This window comes from Amphiura filiformis, unplaced genomic scaffold (assembly GCF_039555335.1).
Source record: "Amphiura filiformis unplaced genomic scaffold, Afil_fr2py scaffold_40, whole genome shotgun sequence".
NCBI classification, from domain to species: Eukaryota; Metazoa; Echinodermata; class Ophiuroidea; order Amphilepidida; family Amphiuridae; genus Amphiura; species Amphiura filiformis.
Genome location: NW_027305504.1, coordinates 303,437 through 318,898, shown reverse-complemented (window position 1 = coordinate 318,898; position 15,462 = coordinate 303,437).

The window sequence follows — 15,462 nt, the reverse complement described above, 5'->3', positions numbered from 1 at the left end:
AGGAAATTGTGCTAACAAATGCAAGCCCCATGATTCTACAACAAAGCATTTTGTACTCCTTCCATTACTGGTCGATCACGATAGAATTTCAGTCTTTAAAACTTAGACTCCGTAGAGCAAGCGTTAACATTGCTACCCAAGCAGCCTGGGGTCTGGACTTAGTCTCCGGACCATGTAAGGTGCCAAATTCGGCAGCCGATGAAAGTGGTACGTTAGGAGAAGTCTGACGGTGTATAATTTAGAATTTGATTTGGGTACAAAATAGGGTATACGTATTATAGTTAAGGTTTGGGATTAGTGCTGTAAATATGTTCAAACCAATCATTTCAAACAAATGTCTTGTACTTCTGACGACTAAATCACTACTCTTTGGAAATCCCGGGTTGGAAATACAGCGTCATTTTAATCAACTTATAGACTATGCACATAACGCACTGTAGAATACATGAAGTGGCCGTACCCTTATATAATGTGGTGGAAAATCAAATAATTTTATGTGAGTGCCAAGATAAGCACCCTTCCTCCCCCGATCAATATAGAGTCCCCCCTCCCCCGATCAATGTTGAGTCCTACTTTTTGGTCACGCGCGCCTAGTGGCACCCAACATTGATTGGTGGGGAAGGGGGGGGTTGGGGTGTTAGAAAGGGTTTAAGCTTGACACCAAAGAAACCTCCACTTTATCAAAGGTCGTAAAGCGATATTTTGGCCCTGTCCAAGTTCACTATTCGTCACCTTAACTGTGAAAAACTTAGGTTTTAATATGGCAAATTATTGTTTCCCCCAATTAAAATCTTACATTAAAGCTCTAGAAGAAAATAAAAGTTATCACAACATCTCGTGACCAAAAAACAAATAAAGGAATCGAACCCATGTACAGTGTGTACTTGTTTTTCCAATTTAACGCAGTCTACCACAAATGAAGCAACGGAGTAAATCAGCTTGTTAACATTATTTTAGACTACATACAATGATTGATGAACAAGTACAGTATGTTAGCTCAGTTGATACTCTGCTTTTATTTGTGATGTTATTTATGAAAATACAAATCCTGCATATTTTCATTTCAACAGAAATTCAGTAAAGTGAGAAATTGGTAATTTTAATAAGAAAGCAAAAAAAAAAATCAATTTTCTGTTAAATCGTTAGGAATCGAACTCGGACTTTTTAATAACAAGACAGACGACTTATCAACTGAGCTAATAGGCTCAAGTAACATTACGAAGTATTTTTGGGTATAAAAGCTATTGCGAAGTTAATAAACGTGTTTAAACTAACCCACTGCTTTTAGGACATGAAAATTGTCTTATTGGCTATAGAAGAACGGTATTCAGGGCCTTTTTGAAGAAAATATATTCTAAAAGTGTAAGATAGTCTGAAACCCACGGTATGCACTCGTCAACTAAATAAAGAGATAGTAGTGATTCTCTTTTATCATAGTGCATACCGTGACCCTAACTCACCTTCCGTGTACAAATGACATTGTTGAATTGAATTATTGAACGGCCCACTGAGGCATAGTATTATCTAAATGACCTATGTCGTGCATTGGGTTTTCAGCTTTACGCATAGTGGTATACGCGAGTATGAAATATGTTCAATAAGGAAATAAATAAAATTATTAGGTCTTGCGCCGGCGACGCAGGGGGTGTCTGAGGGGGGATGTGCCCCCTGAGAAGTAAGAAACTTTTGCAAAATGAAGACCTAATCGAAGCAAGTTGGTGGACCATTTTGGCACTATTAGTGTGTAAAATTTTAGTTTGAAAAGCCGAACATTTGTGAAATGACGGACCATGAAACCTTTCGTGGACAAGTTTCCCCTATTGTTTGTAGGCATATAAATTGTTTTAATTTATGGATTCATATTTTTTTCAGTGGGATCGGTGGGATTAGAAATTACTTAAATGGGCGTTCTCGATAGAATTTCATTTACAAATAGTTAGACTCTGTAGAGCACGCGTTAACACATGATGGCTACCCATACGTTTTGAGAGGTCTTTAGGTGTATAATTTAGAATTTTGAGTTGGGGTTACAAAATAGGGTATGCGTATTAGGGTTAGGATTTTCTATTAGAGTTAGAAATATGTTTTGGAGTTAGGATTTGAAATAAGAGTTAGACCTACCATGGTTACAGTTCCAAAACGGAGGGATGTTAAGGCCTCCTATAGATATATCTTTACAAGCTGTTGCGGCGACTGAGGGCTTTATCACGGTTTCATGTATCGTCAGAACCGGGGATCAGAAGTGTATCAGAAGATAGGAAAAATGCTAAGTCCGCAAAGACTGAAAAGTTATCGAGATCGACCTGTAATGACGGTGACAGCATATATTATGCCTACATACATATACATTTTGTGTGATGTTTCCGATTTTATTTTTTTGTTTTATTTATTTAAAAAAATCTTATTAAGCATATTATAGGGAATTTGAAAAACGATTTTAAGAAATTTGAGAAAAATGCAGTTTTGTGATTTTTCTTGCAAAACGACCATTTTTTTTAAAGATATTTTTGTTTTGATTCGTTTGTGAAATTTGAAACTCTTATGACTTTCATAATAGGAGATCAGGAATGTCCATGAGTATGATGACTGAGTTAATAAAGTTTGACAGTGACCATGAAACTCGCTACACTAGGATCCACAGCATGCTCATCTATCAGGGAAAAGTTCTTAAACCCCAATACATTTGTACATTCATTGAATGACTTTTGAAGATTTGGGTACAAAAACTCATATTCTGCAACTTGAGGTCAAATTTTGCACTATGATTACGTAATTGAGGTCATTGGACAATGTCACTGGGATGAGGCTCTTGTGGGCCATAGTGTTTTATAGGAAGTCAGATTTTGCAATTCAGAACAATGATATTTCGAAAAAGTCGCTTTTCCAGCACTTCTAAGAAAATAATATTTCAAAACTACTTACTGTATGGTTCGTATATTAAATATATAGGAATCCAAATATTACTTTCTATGACCATTCTTTGACAAGTGATTTTTGGTTTATTGCCTAATATTAAACTATTATCATCTATTAATAATTATTTGATTGCCAATCTCCCCCTCCCTACCTACGAATAGGCCTACACGCGGTCACCATTTCTGACCGATTTCATTTTGGCATATACTATATCATGTATATAGGCCTAACCGATTTCTCTTTGGCATATATTAACGGGTTTTTTGGCCTATTGATTTTCGATATTGATTTTTGATAATCGATAACCAATTCTTAATCAATAATCAATAATCATTTGATCCTCCTCTACCCCTTCCCCATATACAACCAACCTAGCTATTTTAGTCATTTCATTTTCCAGTATGTCGTTGCATTTAAGTTATTAAAATCGGTTAATATTGATACTTGATTTATCGATTATCGATTATTGATAATCGATTATCAATTCCCCTAACTCCCCCCCCACACACACACACACAAGGAAATTGTGCTAACAAATGCAAGCCCCATGATTCTACAACAAAGCATTTTGTACTCCTTCCATTACTGGTCGATCACGATAGAATTTCAGTCTTTAAAACTTAGACTCCGTAGAGCAAGCGTTAACATTGCTACCCAAGCAGCCTGGGGTCTGGACTTAGTCTCCGGACCATGTAAGGTGCCAAATTCGGCAGCCGATGAAAGTGGTACGTTAGGAGAAGTCTGACGGTGTATAATTTAGAATTTGATTTGGGTACAAAATAGGGTATACGTATTATAGTTAAGGTTTGGGATTAGTGCTGTAAATATGTTCAAACCAATCATTTCAAACAAATGTCTTGTACTTCTGACGACTAAATCACTACTCTTTGGAAATCCCGGGTTGGAAATACAGCGTCATTTTAATCAACTTATAGACTATGCACATAACGCACTGTAGAATACATGAAGTGGCCGTACCCTTATATAATGTGGTGGAAAATCAAATAATTTTATGTGAGTGCCAAGATAAGCACCCCCCCCCCCCCCCACCTCCCCCGATCAATGTTGAGTCCCCCCTCCCCCGATCAATGTTGAGTCCTACTTTTTTGGTCACGCGCGCCTAGTGGCACCCAACATTGATTGGTGGGGAAGGGGGAGGGTTGGGGTGTTAGAAAGGGTTTAAGCTTGACACCAAAGAAACCTCCACTTTATCAAAGGTCGTAAAGCGATATTTTGGCCCTGTCCAAGTTCACTATTCGTCACCTTAACTGTGAAAAACTTAGGTTTTAATATGGCAAATTATTGTTTCCCCCAATTAAAATCTTACATTAAAGCTCTAGAAGAAAATAAAAGTTATCACAACATCTCGTGACCAAAAAACAAATAAAGGAATCGAACCCATGTACAGTGTACACTTGTTTTTCCAATTTAACGCAGTCTACCACAAATGAAGCAACGGAGTAAATCAGCTTGTTAACATTATTTTAGACTACATACAATGATTGATGAACAAGTACAGTATGTTAGCTCAGTTGATACTCTGCTTTTATTTGTGATGTTATTTATGAAAATACAAATCCTGCATATTTTCATTTCAACAGAAATTCAGTAAAGTGAGAAATTGGTAATTTTAATAAGAAAGCAAAAAAAAAAAAATCAATTTTCTGTTAAATCGTTAGGAATCGAACTCGGACTTTTTAATAACAAGACAGACGACTTATCAACTGAGCTAATAGGCTCAAGTAACATTACGAAGTATTTTTGGGTATAAAAGCTATTGCGAAGTTAATAAACGTGTTTAAACTAACCCACTGCTTTTAGGACATGAAAATTGTCTTATTGGCTATAGAAGAACGGTATTCAGGGCCTTTTTGAAGAAAATATATTCTAAAAGTGTAAGATAGTCTGAAACCCACGGTATGCACTCGTCAACTAAATAAAGAGATAGTAGTGATTCTCTTTTATCATAGTGCATACCGTGACCTAACTCACCTTCCGTGTACAAATGACATTGTTGAATTGAATTATTGAACGGCCCACTGAGGCATAGTATTATCTAAATGACCTATGTCGTGCATTGGGTTTTCAGCTTTACGCATAGTGGTATACGCGAGTATGAAATATGTTCAATAAGGAAATAAATAAAATTATTAGGTCTTGCGCCGGCGACGCAGGGGGTGTCTGAGGGGGATGTGCCCCTGAGAAGTAAGAAACTTTTGCAAAATGAAGACCTAATCGAAGCAAGTTGGTGGACCATTTTGGCACTATTAGTGTGTAAAATTTTAGTTTGAAAAGCCGAACATTTGTGAAATGACGGACCATGAAACCTTTCGTGGACAAGTTTCCCCTATTGTTTGTAGGCATATAAATTGTTTTAATTTATGGATTCATATTTTTTTTCAGTGGGATCGGTGGGATTAGAAATTACTTAAATGGGCGTTCTCGATAGAATTTCATTTACAAATAGTTAGACTCTGTAGAGCACGCGTTAACACATGATGGCTACCCATACGTTTTGAGAGGTCTTTAGGTGTATAATTTAGAATTTTGAGTTGGGGTTACAAAATAGGGTATGCGTATTAGGGTTAGGATTTTCTATTAGAGTTAGAAATATGTTTTGGAGTTAGGATTTGAAATAAGAGTTAGACCTACCATGGTTACAGTTCCAAAACGGAGGATGTTAAGGCCTCCTATAGATATATCTTTACAAGCTGTTGCGGCGACTGAGGGCTTTATCACGGTTTCATGTATCGTCAGAACCGGGGATCAGAAGTGTATCAGAAGATAGGAAAAATGCTAAGTCCGCAAAGACTGAAAAGTTATCGAGATCGACCTGTAATGACGGTGACAGCATATATTATGCCTACATACATATACATTTTGTGTGATGTTTCCGATTTTATTTTTTGTTTTATTTATTTAAAAAATCTTATTAAGCATATTATAGGGAATTTGAAAAACGATTTTTAAGAAATTTGAGAAAAATGCAGTTTTGTGATTTTTCTTGCAAAACGACCATTTTTTTTAAAGATATTTTTGTTTTGATTCGTTTGTGAAATTTGAAACTCTTATGACTTTCATAATAGGAGATCAGGAATGTCCATGAGTATGATGACTGAGTTAATAAAGTTTGACAGTGACCATGAAACTCGCTACACTAGGATCCACAGCATGCTCATCTATCAGGGAAAAGTTCTTAAACCCCAATACATTTGTACATTCATTGAATGACTTTTGAAGATTTGGGTACAAAAACTCATATTCTGCAACTTGAGGTCAAATTTTGCACTATGATTACGTAATTGAGGTCATTGGACAATGTCACTGGGATGAGGCTCTTGTGGGCCATAGTGTTTTATAGGAAGTCAGATTTTGCAATTCAGAACAATGATATTTCGAAAAAGTCGCTTTTCCAGCACTTCTAAGAAAATAATATTTCAAAACTACTTACTGTATGGTTCGTATATTAAATATATAGGAATCCAAATATTACTTTCTATGACCATTCTTTGACAAGTGATTTTTGGTTTATTGCCTAATATTAAACTATTATCATCTATTAATAATTATTTGATTGCCAATCTCCCCCTCCCTACCTACGAATAGGCCTACACGCGGTCACCATTTCTGACCGATTTCATTTTGGCATATACTATATCATGTATATAGGCCTAACCGATTTCTCTTTGGCATATATTAACGGGTTTTTGGCCTATTGATTTTCGATATTGATTTTTGATAATCGATAACCAATTCTTAATCAATAATCAATAATCATTTGATCCTCCTCTACCCCTTCCCCATATACAACCAACCTAGCTATTTTAGTCATTTCATTTTCCAGTATGTCGTTGCATTTAAGTTATTAAAATCGGTTAATATTGATACTTGATTTATCGATTATCGATTATTGATAATCGATTATCAATTCCCCTAACCCCCCCCCCCCACACACACACAAGGAAATTGTGCTAACAAATGCAAGCCCCATGATTCTACAACAAAGCATTTTGTACTCCTTCCATTACTGGTCGATCACGATAGAATTTCAGTCTTTAAAACTTAGACTCCGTAGAGCAAGCGTTAACATTGCTACCCAAGCAGCCTGGGGTCTGGACTTAGTCTCCGGACCATGTAAGGTGCCAAATTCGGCAGCCGATGAAAGTGGTACGTTAGGAGAAGTCTGACGGTGTATAATTTAGAATTTTTGGGTACAAAATAGGGTATACGTATTATAGTTAAGGTTTGGGATTAGTGCTGTAAATATGTTCAAACCAATCATTTCAAACAAATGTCTTGTACTTCTGACGACTAAATCACTACTCTTTGGAAATCCCGGGTTGGAAATACAGCGTCATTTTAATCAACTTATAGACTATGCACATAACGCACTGTAGAATACATGAAGTGGCCGTACCTTTATATAATGTGGTGGAAAATCAAATAATTTTATGTGAGTGCCAAGATAAGCACCCCCCACCTCCCCGATCAATGTTGAGTCCCCCTCCCCGATCAATGTTGAGTCCTACTTTTTGGTCACGCGCCTAGTGGCACCCAACATTGATTGGTGGGGAAGGGGAGGGTTGGGGTGTTAGAAAGGGTTTAAGCTTGACACCAAAGAAACCTCCACTTTATCAAAGGTCGTAAAGCGATATTTTGGCCCTGTCCAAATTCACTATTCGTCACCTTAACTGTGAAAACTTAGGTTTTAATATGGCAAATTATTGTTTCCCCAATTAAAATCTTACATTAAAGCTCTAGAAGAAAATAAAAGTTATCACAACATCTCGTGACCAAAAAACAAATAAAGGAATCGAACCCATGTACAGTGTACACTTGTTTTTCCAATTTAACGCAGTCTACCACAAATGAAGCAACAGAGTAAATCAGCTTGTTAACATTATTTTAGACTACATACAATGATTGATGAACAAGTACAGTATGTTAGCTCAGTTGATACTCTGCTTTTATTTGTGATGTTATTTATGAAAATACAAATCCTGCATATTTTCATTTCAACAGAAATTCAGTAAAGTGAGAAATTGGTAATTTTAATAAGAAAGCAAAAAAAAAAAAAAAAATCAATTTTCTGTTAAATCGTTAGGAATCGAACTCGGACTTTTTAATAACAAGACAGACGACTTATCAACTGAGCTAATAGGCTCAAGTAACATTACGAAGTATTTTTGGGTATAAAAGCTATTGCGAAGTTAATAAACGTGTTTAAACTAACCCACTGCTTTTAGGACATGAAAATTGTCTTATTGGCTATAGAAGAACGGTATTCAGGGCCTTTTTGAAGAAAATATATTCTAAAAGTGTAAGATAGTCTGAAACCCACGGTATGCACTCGTCAACTAAATAAAGAGATAGTAGTGATTCTCTTTTTTATCATAGTGCATACCGTGACCTAACTCACCTTCCGTGTACAAATGACATTGTTGAATTGAATTATTGAACGGCCCACTGAGGCATAGTATTATCTAAATGACCTATGTCGTGCATTGGGTTTTCAGCTTTACGCATAGTGGTATACGCGAGTATGAAATATGTTCAATAAGGAAATAAATAAAATTATTAGGTCTTGCGCCGGCGACGCAGGGGGTGTCTGAGGGGGATGTGCCCCTGAGAAGTAAGAAACTTTTGCAAAATGAAGACCTAATCGAAGCAAGTTGGTGGACCATTTTGGCACTATTAGTGTGTAAAATTTTAGTTTGAAAAGCCGAACATTTGTGAAATGACGGACCATGAAACCTTTCGTGGACAAGTTTCCCCTATTGTTTGTAGGCATATAAATTGTTTTAATTTATGGATTCATATTTTTTTCAGTGGGATCGGTGGGATTAGAAATTACTTAAATGGGCGTTCTCGATAGAATTTCATTTACAAATAGTTAGACTCTGTAGAGCACGCGTTAACACATGATGGCTACCCATACGTTTTGAGAGGTCTTTAGGTGTATAATTTAGAATTTTGAGTTGGGGTTACAAAATAGGGTATGCGTATTAGGGTTAGGATTTTCTATTAGAGTTAGAAATATGTTTTGGAGTTAGGATTTGAAATAAGAGTTAGACCTACCATGGTTACAGTTCCAAAACGGAGGGATGTTAAGGCCTCCTATAGATATATCTTTACAAGCTGTTGCGGCGACTGAGGGCTTTATCACGGTTTCATGTATCGTCAGAACCGGGGATCAGAAGTGTATCAGAAGATAGAAAAAATGCTAAGTCCGCAAAGACTGAAAAGTTATCGAGATCGACCTGTAAAGACGGTGACAGCATATATTATGCCTACATACATATACATTTTGTGTGATGTTTCCGATTTTATTTTTTGTTTTATTTATTTAAAAAATCTTATTAAGCATATTATAGGGAATTTGAAAAACGATTTTTAAGAAATTTGAGAAAAATGCAGTTTTGTGATTTTTCTTGCAAAACGACCATTTTTTTTAAAGATATTTTTGTTTTGATTCGTTTGTGAAATTTGAAACTCTTATGACTTTCATAATAGGAGATCAGGAATGTCCATGAGTATGATGACTGAGTTAATAAAGTTTGACAGTGACCATGAAACTCGCTACACTAGGATCCACAGCATGCTCATCTATCAGGGAAAAGTTCTTAAACCCCAATACATTTGTACATTCATTGAATGACTTTTGAAGATTTGGGTACAAAAACTCATATTCTGCAACTTGAGGTCAAATTTTGCACTATGATTACGTAATTGAGGTCATTGGACAATGTCACTGGGATGAGGCTCTTGTGGGCCATAGTGTTTTATAGGAAGTCAGATTTTGCAATTCAGAACAATGATATTTCGAAAAAGTCGCTTTTCCAGCACTTCTAAGAAAATAATATTTCAAAACTACTTACTGTATGGTTCGTATATTAAATATATAGGAATCCAAATATTACTTTCTATGACCATTCTTTGACAAGTGATTTTTGGTTTATTGCCTAATATTAAACTATTATCATCTATTAATAATTATTTGATTGCCAATCTCCCCCTCCCTACCTACGAATAGGCCTACACGCGGTCACCATTTCTGACCGATTTCATTTTGGCATATACTATATCATGTATATAGGCCTAACCGATTTCTCTTTGGCATATATTAACGGGTTTTTGGCCTATTGATTTTCGATATTGATTTTGATAATCGATAACCAATTCTTAATCAATAATCAATAATCATTTGATCCTCCTCTACCCCTTCCCCATATACAACCAACCTAGCTATTTTAGTCATTTCATTTTCCAGTATGTCGTTGCATTTAAGTTATTAAAATCGGTTAATATTGATACTTGATTTATCGATTATCGATTATTGATAATCGATTATCAATTCCCCTAACTCCCCCCCCCACACACACACACACAAGGAAATTGTGCTAACAAATGCAAGCCCCATGATTCTACAACAAAGCATTTTGTACTCCTTCCATTACTGGTCGATCACGATAGAATTTCAGTCTTTAAAACTTAGACTCCGTAGAGCAAGCGTTAACATTGCTACCCAAGCAGCCTGGGGTCTGGACTTAGTCTCCGGACCATGTAAGGTGCCAAATTCGGCAGCCGATGAAAGTGGTACGTTAGGAGAAGTCTGACGGTGTATAATTTAGAATTTGATTTGGGTACAAAATAGGGTATACGTATTATAGTTAAGGTTTGGGATTAGTGCTGTAAATATGTTCAAACCAATCATTTCAAACAAATGTCTTGTACTTCTGACGACTAAATCACTACTCTTTGGAAATCCCGGGTTGGAAATACAGCGTCATTTTAATCAACTTATAGACTATGCACATAACGCACTGTAGAATACATGAAGTGGCCGTACCCTTATATAATGTGGTGGAAAATCAAATAATTTTATGTGAGTGCCAAGATAAGCACCCCCCCCCACCTCCCCCGATCAATGTTGAGTCCCCCCTCCCCCGATCAATGTTGAGTCCTACTTTTTTGGTCACGCGCGCCTAGTGGCACCCAACATTGATTGGTGGGGAAGGGGGAGGGTTGGGGTGTTAGAAAGGGTTTAAGCTTGACACCAAAGAAACCTCCACTTTATCAAAGGTCGTAAAGCGATATTTTGGCCCTGTCCAAGTTCACTATTCGTCACCTTAACTGTGAAAAACTTAGGTTTTAATATGGCAAATTATTGTTACCCCCAATTAAAATCTTACATTAAAGCTCTAGAAGAAAATAAAAGTTATCACAACATCTCGTGACCAAAAAACAAATAAAGGAATCGAACCCATGTACAGTGTACACTTGTTTTTCCAATTTAACGCAGTCTACCACAAATGAAGCAACGGAGTAAATCAGCTTGTTAACATTATTTTAGACTACATACAATGATTGATGAACAAGTACAGTATGTTAGCTCAGTTGATACTCTGCTTTTATTTGTGATGTTATTTATGAAAATACAAATCCTGCATATTTTCATTTCAACAGAAATTCAGTAAAGTGAGAAATTGGTAATTTTAATAAGAAAAAAAAAAAAAAATCAATTTTCTGTTAAATCGTTAGGAATCGAACTCGGACTTTTTAATAACAAGACAGACGACTTATCAACTGAGCTAATAGGCTCAAGTAACATTACGAAGTATTTTTTTTTTTAAAAGCTATTGCGAAGTTAATAAACGTGTTTAAACTAACCCACTGCTTTTAGGACATGAAAATTGTCTTATTGGCTATAGAAGAACGGTATTCAGGGCCTTTTTGAAGAAAATATATTCTAAAAGTGTAAGATAGTCTGAAACCCACGGTATGCACTCGTCAACTAAATAAAGAGATAGTAGTGATTCTCTTTTATCATAGTGCATACCGTGACCTAACTCACCTTCCGTGTACAAATGACATTGTTGAATTGAATTATTGAACGGCCCACTGAGGCATAGTATTATCTAAATGACCTATGTCGTGCATTGGGTTTTCAGCTTTACGCATAGTGGTATACGCGAGTATGAAATATGTTCAATAAGGAAATAAATAAAATTATTAGGTCTTGCGCCGGCGACGCAGGGGTGTCTGAGGGGGATGTGCCCCTGAGAAGTAAGAAACTTTTGCAAAATGAAGACCTAATCGAAGCAAGTTGGTGGACCATTTTGGCACTATTAGTGTGTAAAATTTTAGTTTGAAAAGCCGAACATTTGTGAAATGACGGACCATGAAACCTTTCGTGGACAAGTTTCCCCTATTGTTTGTAGGCATATAAATTGTTTTAATTTATGGATTCATATTTTTTTTTTTTTTTTTCGGTGGGATTAGAAATTACTTAAATGGGCGTTCTCGATAGAATTTCATTTACAAATAGTTAGACTCTGTAGAGCACGCGTTAACACATGATGGCTACCCATACGTTTTGAGAGGTCTTTAGGTGTATAATTTAGAATTTTGAGTTGGGGTTACAAAATAGGGTATGCGTATTAGGGTTAGGATTTTCTATTAGAGTTAGAAATATGTTTTGGAGTTAGGATTTGAAATAAGAGTTAGACCTACCATGGTTACAGTTCCAAAACGGAGGGATGTTAAGGCCTCCTATAGATATATCTTTACAAGCTGTTGCGGCGACTGAGGGCTTTATCACGGTTTCATGTATCGTCAGAACCGGGGATCAGAAGTGTATCAGAAGATAGGAAAATGCTAAGTCCGCAAAGACTGAAAAGTTATCGAGATCGACCTGTAATGACGGTGACAGCATATATTATGCCTCACATACATATACATTTTGTGTGATGTTTCCGATTTTATTTTTTTGTTTAATATATTTAAAAAAAATCTTATTAAGCATATTATAGGGAATTTGAAAAACGATTTTTAAGAAATTTGAGAAAAATGCAGTTTTGTGATTTTTCTTGCAAAACGACCATTTATTTTTAAAGATATTTTTGTTTTGATTCGTTTGTGAAATTTGAAACTCTTATGACTTTCATAATAGGAGATCAGGAATGTCCATGAGTATGATGACTGAGTTAATAAAGTTTGACAGTGACCATGAAACTCGCTACACTAGGATCCACAGCATGCTCATCTATCAGGGGAAAAGTTCTTAAACCCCAATACATTTGTACATTCATTGAATGACTTTTGAAGATTTGGGTACAAAAACTCATATTCTGCAACTTGAGGTCAAATTTTGCACTATGATTACGTAATTGAGGTCATTGGACAATGTCACTGGGATGAGGCTCTTGTGGGCCATAGTGTTTTATAGGAAGTCAGATTTTGCAATTCAGAACAATGAAAAAAAAAAAAGTCGCTTTTCCAGCACTTCTAAGAAAATAATATTTCAAAACTACTTACTCAAGTTACTGTATGGTTCGTATATTAAATATATAGGAATCCAAATATTACTTTCTATGACCATTCTTTGACAAGTGATTTTTGGTTTATTGCCTAATATTAAACTATTATCATCTATTAATAATTATTTGATTGCCAATCCCCTCCCTACCTACGAATAGGCCTACACGCGGTCACCATTTCTGACCGATTTCATTTTGGCATATACTATATCATGTATATAGGCCTAACCGATTTCTCTTTGGCATATATTAACGGGTTTTTGGCCTATTGATTTTCGATATTGATTTTGATAATCGATAACCAATTCTTAATCAATAATCAATAATCATTTGATCCTCCTCTACCCCTTCCCCATATACAACCAACCTAGCTATTTTAGTCATTTCATTTTCCAGTATGTCGTTGCATTTAAGTTATTAAAATCGGTTAATATTGATACTTGATTTATCGATTATCGATTATTGATAATCGATTATCAATTCCCCTAACTCCCCCCCCCACACACACACACAAGGAAATTGTGCTAACAAATGCAAGCCCCATGATTCTACAACAAAGCATTTTGTACTCCTTGGTGACAGCATATATTATGCCTACATACATATACATTTTGTGTGATGTTTCCGATTTTATTTTTTGTTTTATTTATTTAAAAAATCTTATTAAGCATATTATAGGAATTTGAAAACGATTTTAAGAAATTTGAGAAAAATGCAGTTTTGTGATTTTTCTTGCAAAACGACCATTTTTTTTAAAGATATTTTTGTTTTGATTCGTTTGTGAAATTTGAAACTCTTATGACTTTCATAATAGGAGATCAGGAATGTCCATGAGTATGATGACTGAGTTAATAAAGTTTGACAGTGACCATGAAACTCGCTACACTAGGATCCACAGCATGCTCATCTATCAGGGGAAAAGTTCTTAAACCCCAATACATTTGTACATTCATTGAATGACTTTTGAAGATTTGGGTACAAAAACTCATATTCTGCAACTTGAGGTCAAATTTTGCACTATGATTACGTAATTGAGGTCATTGGACAATGTCACTGGGATGAGGCTCTTGTGGGCCATAGTGTTTTATAGGAAGTCAGATTTTGCAATTCAGAACAATGATATTTCGAAAAAGTCGCTTTTCCAGCACTTCTAAGAAAATAATATTTCAAAACTACTTACTGTATGGTTCGTATATTAAATATATAGGAATCCAAATATTACTTTCTATGACCATTCTTTGACAAGTGATTTTTGGTTTATTGCCTAATATTAAACTATTATCATCTATTAATAATTATTTGATTGCCAATCTCCCCCTCCCTACCTACGAATAGGCCTACACGCGGTCACCATTTCTGACCGATTTCATTTTGGCATATACTATATCATGTATATAGGCCTAACCGATTTCTCTTTGGCATATATTAACGGGTTTTTTGGCCTATTGATTTTCGATATTGATTTTTGATAATCGATAACCAATTCTTAATCAATAATCAATAATCATTTGATCCTCCTCTACCCCTTCCCCATATACAACCAACCTAGCTATTTTAGTCATTTCATTTTCCAGTATGTCGTTGCATTTAAGTTATTAAAATCGGTTAATATTGATACTTGATTTATCGATTATCGATTATTGATAATCGATTATCAATTCCCCTAACTCCCCCCCCCCACACACACACACACAAGGAAATTGTGCTAACAAATGCAAGCCCCATGATTCTACAACAAAGCATTTTGTACTCCTTCCATTACTGGTCGATCACGATAGAATTTCAGTCTTTAAAACTTAGACTCCGTAGAGCAAGCGTTAACATTGCTACCCAAGCAGCCTGGGGTCTGGACTTAGTCTCCGGACCATGTAAGGTGCCAAATTCGGCAGCCGATGAAAGTGGTACGTTAGGAGAAGTCTGACGGTGTATAATTTAGAATTTGATTTGGGTACAAAATAGGGTATACGTATTATAGTTAAGGTTTGGGATTAGTGCTGTAAATATGTTCAAACCAATCATTTCAAACAAATGTCTTGTACTTCTGACGACTAAATCACTACTCTTTGGAAATCCCGGGTTGGAAATACAGCGTCATTTTAATCAACTTATAGACTATGCACATAACGCACTGTAGAATACATGAAGTGGCCGTACCCTTATATAATGTGGTGGAAAATCAAATAATTTTATGTGAGTGCCAAGATAAGCACCCCCCCACCTCCCCCGA